Source organism: Microtus oregoni, unplaced genomic scaffold (genome assembly GCF_018167655.1).
Source record: "Microtus oregoni isolate MIOR12 unplaced genomic scaffold, Mior012 000011F_ref0000422, whole genome shotgun sequence".
In the NCBI taxonomy this organism is placed as follows: domain Eukaryota; kingdom Metazoa; phylum Chordata; class Mammalia; order Rodentia; family Cricetidae; genus Microtus; species Microtus oregoni.
Window position 1 is genome coordinate 7622502 of NW_024543070.1, and position 13678 is coordinate 7636179.

Consider the following 13678-nt stretch of genomic DNA (forward strand, 5'->3'; position numbering starts at 1 on the left):
GTCCATCACTTCCAGAATCTACCTCCTGATACAGTAATCAGAAATAGAAAGGTTTGCCGTCCCTTTAAAACTTTTCCATTTAAGAAAATCGATGGACAAACTCTTGTAACTTGTTCCTCTCTTTCTATTTTTATTTCTTTTTCTGATTCGGCAGAGCTCATCAATGTTGTCTGGGATTTCTTTTCTTTTTCTTCCTTTTTCTTTTCTTTTGCTAGAGCCCATGTGGGGGTGGGTAGACGAGGGCTGGGCTTTTCCTGGAGTCGCCCCCGCTGGGACCTCCCGAGTGCGCGCCCCGGGGCGGGGAATTGAGGTGGTAAGAAGCGGGGCTGTCGACTCAGTCCAAAGCTCTACCTGCAGCCACACGGCGTCAAGTCTTTCCTTCCTTTGGTTTACTCGCGTTGTTTCTCTCCCTCTCTCTCCCTCGCGCACACACCACAGCTCTCCTTCGGGTCGGAGACAGCAGCCCTGGGAGGCGGGGTTGCTGGAGGAGAGTCCGCTCTGCGCAATCCAGTCCGGGACTTGGCTCCGCCCGGAGCGTCGGCCTCTCCGGTGACACTGGAGTAGTGAGCCGCACGGGGTGAGGCTGCAGCCAACTCCGCTCCCCACGCACTCGGCTGCCTAGGCGCTCGGGACGCAGCACAGGCGCTTCTCCGCGGTGCCGACTGCCCGAGATGCCCGCCTAGGAGCGTGCGGCCGCGGCCAGCGTCGCCACACCCGGGACACTGAGCTCGGGGTTGCAGAGCCGGCCAGAGTCCTGCACCTCTGCCTCAACCCCCCACCCCGCCCCCCGCCCTGAAATGACTAGTTAATGGGCGCTGGCACCGCTGAGGGGACTCAGAAGTGAATCCAAGTGGAATTTGGATTTGGAAAAGAGTTTCTTGAACATTTACCCGGGTCCTCGCTGGTTTTTCTTTCTCCGTTTTTTTCTTTTTCTTTTCTTTTTTCCTTTTTCAATTTTTTTTTGCCTTCTCCTCCGGTCCTCTTCTGTCATTGGAGATGAACACAGCTCGCTTGCATCCCAGAAAGTAATCGCCGTGACTGTTGCCCCCAAAGAGACAAGCACACATGTAGGAATGACAAAGGCTTGCGAAGGAAAGAGCGCAGCTCAAGGCCCAGAGAGATCTTCTCGATAATGGATTACTAAATGGGATACACGCCGTGCCAGTCCGCTCCGAGCCGCGGCCGCCTGCCCGTCGATGCACCGAAAAGGTATGGCTTTAACGTCCCTGAGCGCCCCACCTCCTGGATCCAGGCTTGGGTGAGGGTCCAGGGGTTACCCCAGGTGCGCGTTGTGGGCTTTGTAGTGCCTGTGTTGTGTTTGGTCTTATGTCTCTGTCTCCGGAGCGTTGTCCCTTCCTGGGGGAGTAGCCCCGAGCCCTGCCTGCAGCTCTTTTCAGTCCTGAGCCCCAGAGACTCAGGGCTCCATGTCAGAAGCTTCCCCACCCGAGTCGCGCACACGACCGGCGCCGCCCCGGACCTAGACCGAGAGGATGGCTGTCCTGCCCAGCGGTGTGTGTGTGTGTGTGTGTGTGTGTGTGTGTGTGTGTGTGTGCTGGACCCGAGGCTAAGAGCTCACTCTTGAGCCAGCAGGGAGGAAAGCGGCCCTGGAGGGTGGGATTCTCGAAAGCGCCGGGTCCTGGTGTCGAGTGCTGGGGAAGGGGGAAGGGTTCTGTCCTCGAGGGCCAGAGAGGATTGGGGAGTACAAAGCTATTTGTGTCCAGCCACAGGTTTAGGCTCTGTTGTGGGAGAAATGGTTGTGCGGGGAGGTGGAGAAGATATGAGGATCTTTTGTTATCAGTGCGGGCTCTGGGCTGGGCTCCGTGGAGTGCGTGAAACTTGTAATGGCCCTGAGCATCTGCGCGCCCTCTCTCTTGGTGGGATCCACTCTTCAGTCGCTGCTGGCACCAAAGGTTCCTGGCTTTGTTTGCTGGAGTAAGTGCCTAGGAGCGGTGTCTTGGTATAGCACGGCGCCCCCGCCCTAGGTCTTGTCCCCTGCCTCAGTTCCCACCCGAGCGAACAGGGCACCATTTGTCGCAGCTGCGTCTCTCTCAAGCACTGAGCTCTACACGCTAGGGCTGGCCCCTGCTGCGTCTTCCTCCAAGACCTGTGCTGTCCCTCTCGAGAAAAGATGTACCCCGGGAGAGGGAAGGGTGGGGAGACCTGGCAAGAAATAGCTCTGGGCTTGCCACTCTGATGAAAGCTCTGCCGGGCTGCAGATTGTTGGATGTCCTGACTGCTTGTTGTGTCTTGGAGCTCAGCCTCTGGAGCCGTGGGGCGCCCAAAGCAAGCTGGGCAGTTCCCTGTTCGTGATCCTACTAGGTGGGCAGTGTCAGTTTGCCCGATCTCCGCGTTTTTTTTCAGCTCCCCAAGAAGGGAAACGGTATAAAGCAGGATCCTGAGGTCTCTCACGGGCGGTACAGAGCCAGGCTGCTGTCCCGATCCTGCGTGTGTCAGGGACAGAAACCGGACCCCGACATTTTTCCCGCTCGCTCGCCGCCCCCTTCCTAGCGCCTCTTCCCCTTTACTGTGCAGGGCCCCCCTACCCTGCGCTTCTGGAAAGTTTCTGTGATAGCTAAAGACTGCTGGAAACACCAGACGAGGGCTCAGCGTGTTCAATCTGACCCCGAGAGAATTGCGCGGACAACTGGGATGTGACTAGGGGCTAGATTGCCTGTCCACTGGAGAATGGCACCTCCTCTGGCCGGCAGCACTTCCTGGACCAGGGTCTCCAGCAGCTGGAGAAGGTCTGGGGGGCCGGGATTGGGACGTTTTGAATTCAGGATGCTAATGTGATCACAAGTGGCGGACAGAAGCTGCTGTGAGGTCGCTTGTGGACACTGATCCTGGCTCGCGGGCTCAGGAGTCTCTAGCTCTAAGCGCAGCATCCCGAACCTCCTGCGCCAGTCGCAAGGCATTGCAGTTCGCACATGTCCTGGGAGGCGAGGAGCAGGGCCAGGTGTTGGTGGACAGGAGAGAGGAACGATTGGAGGCGCTGTCCTCCTAGCCTGAGCAAGCGTTTCCAGCGGCTGCCTCTAGCCTGTGGGGAAGTAGGCAGTCCTGCCGGCAGTTCCGCCTCAGTCTGTTCCGAGCGATTGTGGCTGCCTTGACAGTGTGGTGACCAAGCCCAGCCTCAGAGGGATCTCGTCCTATTTACTCTAGAGGAAAATCGAGTTACTACTGAATCCTTGAAAGATTTAAAATACAGGCGAACCTACACACACACACACACACACACACACACACACACACACACTGCATTCATAACTCTGCCATTTAATTCAGTTTGGGCTTCTATTAGTGGATTGCAGAAAAAGCTATCGTTTAACGCCCATCTGCTCTGATTTTCAAGCTTTTCTCCGGTAGGGAGGTCGAGTATCTTTGCCTTGTTTTTCCTTAATCCTGGTGATTTAGGCTTTCCTTCCCCTGGCGGACTTATATTTTGGCGTAAAATTCACCATCTGCTACTATGATGGCAGGGGGTTAGTGGTTTTGGATACATTAATCCTTTATTTAGCTCAGTACCCCCAAGGTAAAGACGCCTGGGCTCAGTTTTTGAATGAAAACACCACACATTTTTTTCCCTCCTTACCCACAACAGCTACCAGAAGTCAAGATAGCAAGCATTTTGTAAGGTTTATAAATTCCACGTTTAGTCTTCGACAATAAACTTTTATTAAACTACTCCAGGCACCAAAGTTAATTAGTAACCTCACCTTAAATACAGTGGCAGATCCGTGTCTCCCCCTATTAACCTAAATTGTCTGGTAAAACATAATTGCACCAGCCGTTTGAGTTTGGTTTACCCATTTCTGTTTAGAGAGTAGCGTCTGGTTGGGTCTTAGGTAACCCATACTCTCTTGTTTTTATTTGGGTTTTATACATTGGTGAATGAAGGACTTGGCAAACCAATATAAGCGGAAAAGAATGAGTAACAGATTTGAAACCTTGATTTTGTTAGGAGTCTTTCAATTCATCTTGATGTAAAGAAGTATTATGTTTTTATTTCTTATTTGCTGTGATTGGGAGTGATGGGCTCCCTCGTGTGTTATATTGTACAACTATAACCACTTAGAAATGGCCACATTCTCAAAAATACATGCAATCTGCATCTATGAATGTTTCACAGACACCCTAAGTCCTTACCTTTGGGGTCACCCGGAGAGTATGTGTTGGACAAAATACCAAAGTTTTAATAGGATAAAAATACATATGACCTTGTGTAGAACATTCAGGTAATTGATGAATGAATAAATGGATGAATGAACTTGGTCACACACAGATCACTATTTTCTTACACAGCAGCAGGTTTATCTTTCCTGTAGTGAAAACAGACGAAGCTTTCAATGTGTGGTTATGACGGTGGTAACAGGGGTTACCCTTTGTACACAAACACACACCCCTCTAGTTCTTTCTACATCTAGTAATGCCTTTGCTATCATTTAAAAAAAGAGAGCATTTGCATTTTGAGGAGGCGTGTACCATTGCACCAGTGAGGCTGGGTGTGTTAAATAAGGATGGCAAGAGTTACACAGGCTGTTACCATTGAGTAAAAATAAAGCATCCAGGTTTTAAGCACTTGTACTAAATTTACAGTAAGCACCTATGCTTTGAGAGTGAATGGGTAATTGCACTTTCCTATGAAATGGGGGGAAATATTATTTTGCTTTAGGAAGTTTGTGTATGATGCATATTTTGTCATTTAGTTCTCTTCAGAGTAGAATAAAGGGGTGCTGATGGGATGAAAAGGCTTTTTAGAACTAGTTTTGGAGAGCTAGTATATTCGCCCATCTAATTTGTTTACACAAAGGGAATCACAGAACAAACCGGACTAATTGAAATGCCTTAATTAGGCACCTGCCGTTTCCCTCCAAGTAAAGCCCGTCTCTGCACTGCCCCTCCCTGCCACGCCCTCCCTCAGGTTCAGACAGTTTCTGGTACTCCTCCCAGAGCTGAAGGTCTTTGATATATTTATCTAAGAGCACCTCCTTCCGTGCCAGCAGAAGGTGAAGTATGGAGCATCCCGCTGTGCACCGCCCCCCACCCACATCCATCCCTCTTTTCTTAGGGTATCCTGGAGCCAAACAGCTCCGAGATATTTCTATTTCAGAGTGAAGACTTTTCCCATTTGCCTTAAAATGTACTGTGAGAGCGACTGAGCTATTCTCTCCGGCAACCACATGACTGCCTCTTGGGGATATGGTAAGGTAGGGAAGGGAGGGAGGCATTTAATCCCTTTGAAATGGGCAAATAAGATGTCATACCCACAAACCTCAAGGGAGAAGAGTTCAGGACTACTCAGCATGGGGCTGTTACAGTGAGGTATATACACAAGGGCACCTTGCTTCGTGAAACAGACGAGCTCTTGCAAAACATTTTTATTAGAATAATTGTAATTGCGCTCACGGAGAGTCCATTCCATTCCCAGTACACTGCTACTCACTTGGCCTCTTCACGCAGACTTCTCTTAGGACAGGATAGTAAGTAGCCGGGGCCCACTGGGTCTTCTTGGAACCTAGAAGATATCTCCCACCTCACATGTTCAAAAAGCCCTGTTCTGGCTCATTCTACCCTACATCCGTTTTCGTCATCATCTTCGCCATGGTAATTCCATGAATTGCCCAAGCCCCAGAGCTTAAACGTTATCCTCAACTCCTGCTTCTTCCATGTCATATGCCATCTTCAGGATGCACAGGGGCTCCATCCCGGTCTACCACCTCCCTGGTCCTCACCTAGTCCTCCTCTGCTCGGGATTGTGCCAGTATCCCATTTAGTTGCCCCGCTTCTGCTTTTGGCTCCCATCAACTTTTCTCAACTTAGTGAATGCATTCCTAAGTTAGCTCTGCTATTCCATCTTTTTCTCTCTAAAAGCTTACGTCCTTTCTCTGGCACATGACCTACCCTCTGCCTCCTCCTTGGCTTCCACTGCTCCTTAAGCTTACCTGCATGTGCAGGCGTGCAGTCCTGGATGTCCTCCTTGTGGTCTTTTGTATAGGCTTGGGGTGGAGGGAAGGTTGGGGCAGCTCTTTGCCTAGATGTCTGTATGATTTGCTCCTCACACCCTGCAGACATTTGCACTTTCTCAGCAAAGCCCTCCATACACCTGATTTACTTTACCTCTAGGCCGGAAGTACTCCTCTTCCTCTTGTAGGCCTTATTCCCTTCACAGTCCAACAAGCTATATATTATCCCTGTTTATTTTCTGTCGCCCTCTAGAACATAGCACCAAAAGGATGAGTATCTCCATGTTCTCACTATATTATCCCCGCCCCCCCCCCCCATAAAAAACTGCCTGGTCCTTCACAGGCCTTCCATCTCAAGTGTTGGTTGAGTGAATAAAGAGGGCATCTTTTTGTCGATAAATAGTCGATAAGTATCTTGTCTTTTTTTTTCTTCTGTCTCAAGTGAGATGCTTCCTTCCTGCATGGGTGTCTGCTATCTTCCCTGTTCATAGGCGTGATTTCTCCTCTACTGTTAGTAGGATATTCACAGTGTGTTGTTTTCTCAATCTTGATAATGGATTGGAGTCTGTTCATTCCCACAGACTCCCCCAGTCCCTTGCTAGGGCCAAGAGCACACATCTGTGAGACACCTGGTTATAGCTACAGGGAGACTGAGCAAGGGAAGATTAACTTGCCAAGACATGGAGCTGAGAAGTAGCTAGCACATATGGGGACTGAGCCTTTCACTCTGGTCTTACTTGCTCTGCTTTCTAACTACTGGCTTTTGAACCTTTTTTCCCCAATAGTTTGAAATTTTTGCCATTTTTTGGCGGGGGGGGGGGGGATGTAATATTTTTGTTAGCCTCTGCCTGGGCCAGAATAACAGATGAAGAGCCTAGACCCAGAAGACCCGAACTCCAGACTTCTATTTTCTTGGATGAGATACTTTACTTCCCCGAGGCTACATTATTTTAAATAAGTTCTATGAATTGTAAGCCCACTCTTTCCACCTTATAGGACCGCAGACAGAATAATATGAAATGTGAATATATTTTATAAAATAACTATGGAAACTTGGGCAAGTTTATTGGTTTTTGGTGAGACAGGGTTTCTCTGTGTAACAGCCCCAACTGTACTGGAACTCGCTTTGTTGACCAGGCTGGCCTCGAACTTGCAGAGATGCACCTGCCTCTGCCTAACTTGGAAAGTTTGATGTCAGTTCTTCTTTTTGCCTTAGACTGGCATAATGTAGACCTTACACTTTCTTTTTTATCATCAAATGAGTGTTGTACACTTTTGATCTAGTTTGAATGTAAACCACATTATGAAAATGAACAGTGTCCTGAAAATCACCGAAAACACACAGTCCATCTGTCGTATGGATCACAGCTGTATCAGTTAGAATGTCAACTGCAGCGAGTAAAGATTTCTTTCAAAATGACCGTGACAGGAGCAAGGTCACGAGAATGGCACTCTTCCAGACATTCTAAAAGGAAAAACGGGGGCAGATTTATTCTGCAATCATATGCATCAATGTCAATGCAGCCATTAATGTAGCCCGGATGTGTCAAGGTGAACTAGGAGCGCTGGAGTAAGCTTCCATGTTGCGGTAACAAGGGCAAATTCACTGTGCTTGGGAAAGTTTAAGTCGTTGCATGGGATGCAATTGGCAGGTTCAGAAGCAGTTCTGAGGTTCGGTTTGGCAACACAATACACTTTGTGTGTGTGCGCATGTATGTGTGTGGTGTACATATATACACACGGTATACATGTTTGTCATTTTACAGATAGAATGACTTTGTTCCCTCTGGCTCAGTTTCCATTTGTAGATTCTGAGAATGATGTTGATGTTGTAGCTGCTGGAGGAACTACAGCGGAGGTAACACCTGCAGCTCTCACAATGCCTGGCACACACAAGCACTCGTATAATGCAAAGGCTTACTTTTATTTGGGTAACTGCAGTCATGGGAAACGGCCTGGGAACTGATTTCAGAACCGCTGATACTGCTTTGTGGGGACAGAGTACAGGAGGAAATGGCGGCGGATCTGTAACACAGAGAGAGGATACAAAGGAAACAGCCCTTGGACTCCACAGGAACAACCACGCCACCAGCCAGCCACAGGGTCAGAGGTTTGGAGCTGTGAACCATTCACTCCAGGGGAGGAGGAGCTACGATCCTCTCCTAACTTAGAAAGTTAAATATCACACCCGAAACAGACAAAGGGGAGCCCAAGCAAACACAGTTTAACTGAAACGATAGCAACGCTCAGGGATTGATTGATCAGAGACCAAAGGGTGGTTGTTGTTGTTATTTTAAATGGGTAACTGCCACTTACCACTTACTGACCATATTTAGAATCTGAGGTTCATGTCTTCAGGGATGAGCCAAATTCCCAAAGCGAAAATGTGCAGAAGAAAAGCTTGGCTGCTTATTGTGGTTCCCACCTGCAGGATCCACACGACCACCTTCAGGGTCACCACTGCGACCAGGCCACTCTTTTCTGGCCATATTTAAAATGAGTTGGAAAGAGTGGGGTCTCTAAGCAAAATAGCAAAGGACCACCTTCTCCATTACAAGTGGCTGCCTGGAGAAGAGCCCCACACTTGTAGGCTGATCCCCTCCCACCAATTGTGAACTTTGCTTCGAGGGTAAAGACCAGTGAGAACAATCTGATTTCTAAAAGATCCAACAGAAGGAGAAATAAATTGGTATTATCACCGCAGTTCCCTGAGGCGCTACCCACCTTGTGTCCTCCAGGACTCCATCCATCCCTGAGAATAAGTTACTTTCAGCTCCGGGATTAAGGAGGCTAATCAAGTTCTGTAAGTAGAGAGCGGTGATAGGGAGAGTGAGCCTAGTCACTAATAAACATGTCCCAAAGACTGAAGGGCTGGGTCCTTCCAAGCAGCCCTGAGATGGCTAGTACTTTGAAAGCAATAGGTAACACTTTTAGACTCGGAACTTCCTTTTAACATGGCCAGGTGCTTCTCAGTGACTAATCTTCTGCCATGGCTTGATTTAATAAAATGCAAGGCAGGATCTGTCATTTTATACTATGAAAATATACTCTTCAAATAAAAATTTATTGTATGAACCAGGGCAGAGAAAGGGGCTATCTTAATGACTGTGTGATGCTATTTGGGGGTCCTATGGAGGTGCAGTCTGTGATGAGCCCTCCTTTCCTTTTGTTGTTGGATGTTTTTGCCCTAAGGAAAGTAGTCTTCTTCTCATTGGTACTACAGCATCTCCATTACTGCTTCCCCAGACTCCTAATGCCCTCGAGTGAGATACTGACAGACAGAACACTGATAGACCCAGTCCGTGGCCATGCTCCTGTTCCCCAAATGGAATGCTTTATGAACTGGCACATTCTGCAGACATCCTCAGATGACCCAGTCACTGTCCTCCCTCCTTTCTACCTCAGAGAGCCCATGTGACTTCATTCACATATTTGGGAGTTTGAATGCATTTGTTCTTAGGCCGCAGACACCCAGGTGGGAAACCCTTCTTGTCAGCATTCCTTTCAGTTCTCTCAAAACAAACGAGTATCTGAGTCACCAAGCAGAGTCTCAGCCCTGCACAGTGAATGAGAAATAGAAACCAAATCGTCGAGAGCCTTCAAAACTCCAGTGTGTGTAACAGAATGGCGGCGTGTTGGTTGTTGAAAGAATCCTTGTTAATGGCTTTCGAGATGGATTCCGCGCTAATTCTGCTCACATCATGAATGATGGTCCCAGCTAGACCCTGTCACGGGGATCTTCATCTATTAATCATGGAGGCTGCTTTCTTATTCGGTTGCCATAGTTTCGGTGCCTCAGCTAGTATTGGGGTGTCTTGGGAAAGATTTGAGAGATACTAGGGCTTGCAAGCCTTGCAGTTATTTCGGCAGTGGCCCTCTGGAAGAGCCGAAAGCCGCTTCTGGTGTAATTCAGTGCTAGATTAAAAGAGGCAACTTCTGAGAGCATCTCTCTGGACCTTGTTATGTGCCCATCCAGCTGATATTTACTCCAGGACTTGCCTCTTCCTCAGTGAAAAAAATTACAGTCCAAGGGCCGATGTCACTTTCATCTTCCCAATGCAGGAGGCAGAGAGGGGGTGCACCCTCTTTATTATGGGCTACTCACAGATGAGGTAAATAAAGGTATTCATGATGCTGCTGAAAATTTCACCTCCCCCAGTTTGGTTTGTGCCCTGTAGATTTTGAAATAAGTGCAGTGACCTCCTGAGAGTCTTGCCTTGTGTTTGACTTTGCATTGTGGAGGTTTGAACTTCACTTCAGGTTTAAGCGTCAACTGTGTTTAAGTTTGACGCTCATTACTGAGGTGTTGGAGGCCATTGTTCTCATTTACAACACAAGGATGACCTTGGACCAGCGGGGCCTCCTACCCACGTCAGCTCTCCCTCAGATGGACATTTTTCATGTCTTTGTTGTTTTAACGTTTTTTTTGGGGGGGGGGGTTGCTGATCAGAAAAAGTTCTCTAGTTGTGTGTATATTGTGTGGCTCCATCATGACAAGGTTTGAGGAAGCAACTGCTGTAATAGGGAGACATTGGGGATCTGGTTAAACATAATATTGCAATTCACGTTTTAGAAAAAAATATTCAATGGTTTCCATGTGGGTGCCAGTCAAACAGAAAGCGAACTTGAAGCAAGTCAAATGGTCACCAGTGGTGGTGGTGGGGTGGGAGTGGGGGACTGTATCTAGGTAGAACATTTCTCGAAGCCTGGCCTTAAGCATGTGCCCACTCACCTGATAAGTAAAACAATCTCACTCAGTTCTTAGTGTGCTGCAGAGAATGGGCTCATCTCCTTACCATCCTGAGTCTGCTCTGGCCCTGTGTAAAGCTTGCTAGTACGCTTCTTAAAGTCTTAGTTCCCTTTTCTCAAGTAGGCTTTCTACCACTCCTGCATGTCCAAGCCAAGCAATTCAATTCCTTTGCAGACTAAAACATTAAAAACAAACAAACAAACAAACAAACAAAAAAAACCCTTATACCCAAAGAAGCAAATTGGGCTGAATTCTAGACATGCAAGGCAGGCAGCATGTGAGAATCCAGGAAATTCAGGAAAAGTAAACTTTGACTTCATTACAAATAGGGCTAATCTAGAAAATTAGTCACTTAAAAAAAAAAACCCTGGAAAATGACTAGTTTTTTTTTTTCAAAGTGAGCTTCAAAGCAGCAGTTTTAAATTTCTCCAGATCTAGCTTGCCAAAACGTCTGTATAGGATCAACAAGCGTTTTGAGTGCACGCGCCTATTATAAAGATGCCTCCCTTACTCTAACCACACTGAATGATTGATTTTTGAGACCAAGGATATGAAGTAAATGAAAAGGATAACGTGGCCATAATTGCTACTGGCTTCACAAGGCTCCTGGGCAGCGGAATTCCTTGTGGAGCAACACTTTGAAGTGTCACATGAGGTTTTGATCATGTGGTCTGCCTGCCTCACCCATAGGCTGCGTTACCCACCAGCCTGGCTTTACCTCTCCCTCATGCATCCCCCAGAAGCAAGGAAAGCATGCTTTCGGAAATTCAGTACTATAGACCCTTCATTTTGAGGGGAGGTGGGCCAGGGCAATAAAATGTTCTTGCCCGTTTTGCAGTATTCTGCACGTAGGGATACACACACATAAGCACAGGTACAGATGCACACATGCATACACATATGCATTCACATGGACACACACATTGAAACACACATGTACACATGTGTGTAGGGATGGAGGGGAAGAAAGCAGTAGGAAAAGATTTTAAAAATATTGTTTCTAAAAGAAGTATTTTAGTGAATTTAGTTCATCGCCCTCTCAACAGTAACAAGACTGTGGCTACCATTGAAGATCCGGTTAAACATAATATTGCAATTCACGTTTTAGAAAAAAATATTCAATGGTTTCCATGTGGGTGCCAGTCAAACAGAAAGCGAACTTGAAGCAAATCAAATGGTCACCAGTGGTGGTGGTGGGGTGGGAGTGGGGGACTGTATCTAGGTAGAACATTTCTCGAAGCCTGGCCTTAAGCATGTGCCCACTCACCTGATAAGTAAAACAATCTCACTCAGTTCTTAGTGTGCTGCAGAGAATGCGCTCATCTCCTTACCAGAGTGGTTGAGTAAAGATAGGAACGGCTGGGATGTCATAAATGATGGAGCCTTTGGATCTGTAGCGCAACCACCTTTTATTTTAATATTTTATCTATCCTATCTTCTGATACTTACTGGCTCCATTCTGGGTCCACGATTGTTTCTTCCGCGGTTGAAGAGACGGCTTGGCAGTTGAGAGCACTGACTGCTCTTCCAGAGAACCTGAATTCAACTTCCAGCGCCCACATGGCAGCTCACAACTGTTTGTAAATCCGGTTCCAGGGGATCTGACCCCTTCACACCAATGCACATAAAATAAAGTTAGATAAGTCATAAACATATCCTTTGAAAAAAGATTATTTCTTCCAAAGACTAAAACGGGATCTAGAGTGATGCCCCAGCCTTTCAAATAACAGCACACTATATACTGGATGCTGTGGGCCAAGTGGCCTTGCTTTTACTCCAGAGCACCTTTGGTGAATGCTAAACATATCAGGGAACTTTGAGATCTGGAGGAAACAGGGTCTAACTTTTGGTTAAAAGTGTTTTTCTGTGTCATGAGTTTTAGAACAGATATCAAGAAACTGCATTATAAATGTTAATGTGCTATTTACATTCAACTTTTAACTAGAGAGCCTAATAAAAGTTAGATATAATATATAAATGCCAACTTATGAATTAAATCTTGGTCTGAACAATTATCCTGTGGCTTATACGAAACCTTAATGACATATAGCCCCATCTAGTTTAGCATAATTTGTGCTTATGAATTATAAATGCTGAGCTTTTACAATTAGACCTACCCATCTGTGGGCATCTTAATGAGAAATTACCAAAATTGAATTGATTTGTAATATCCACTATGCTGTGTTCTAGAATAGTGATTGCCCAAGGTAATTTTCAGAGACGTCGCCCACAGCATGCAGGCCGCATAGTCTTGCGTCTACTAGAAAAGTTCTGGGGTGTGAGCCACGTTTGTCCAGAGGAGAGACCTCAGAAGTTTGAAAAAAGCAGAGGCATTTCATACGTAGCCAAGAGCAAAGGACTTTGAGAACTGGAGGAAAACAGGGTCTATCTTTTGGACTTTAAAATTTTTTTAAACATATTATTATTTTTTGTGTGCACGGGAGCACGCGTACTGTCTCTCACATGTGTGCTGTGTGGCCATGCGGAGGTCAGAAGACAAAGTTTAGGGGTGTGGTTTCCTCTTTCACCTTGTTTTCCAGCTGAGGTTGCTTCTGCCTCTCTGATGTGTACTCTAAGCTAGTTGCCAGTGCTTGCCACCACATCTGGCTTTTCACATAGACTTGGATTAAATACATGTGGTCAGGCTTGCACAGCAAGAGTGTTTTACTGGCCAAGCCATCTCCTTGGCCCTGGAATACTTTTTTTTTTTTTTTAAAAAAAAAGTGATGTTCAGAGTCCAGGGACATTTTCTATTAAAAATCAACTTTTATATGCAAGGTGTTTCCTCTCATTTGTGGTGAGGGGAAGTCGAACATCTTGGATTATGCTGATTAATTAATTCTCCAGGGATATCGCAGAGGGTGGAGCTTTCATGTCCCATTTTGCTGTGCCTAGAACGCAAGCCCTGTTACTATCAACCACATCCGTTCCCGAGAATAAAGAGAACAACATCATCGCCCTTGCTGTT

General features: G+C 46.8%; 1 protein-coding gene across 4 annotated transcripts in view; it reads left to right on the forward strand.

Moving 5' to 3' along the window:
* The first annotated feature begins 568 nt into the window (after nucleotides 1–568).
* The window catches only part of Sema6a (semaphorin 6A), a 122529-nt gene continuing 109419 nt past the window's right edge, over nucleotides 569–13678 (forward strand). For all 4 annotated transcript variants that reach the window (XM_041659932.1, XM_041659936.1, XM_041659935.1 and 1 more), the window contains exon 1: nucleotides 569–1209. The gene's annotated coding sequence lies outside the window, so the exon portion shown is untranslated. The remainder of the gene's footprint in view (nucleotides 1210–13678) is intronic.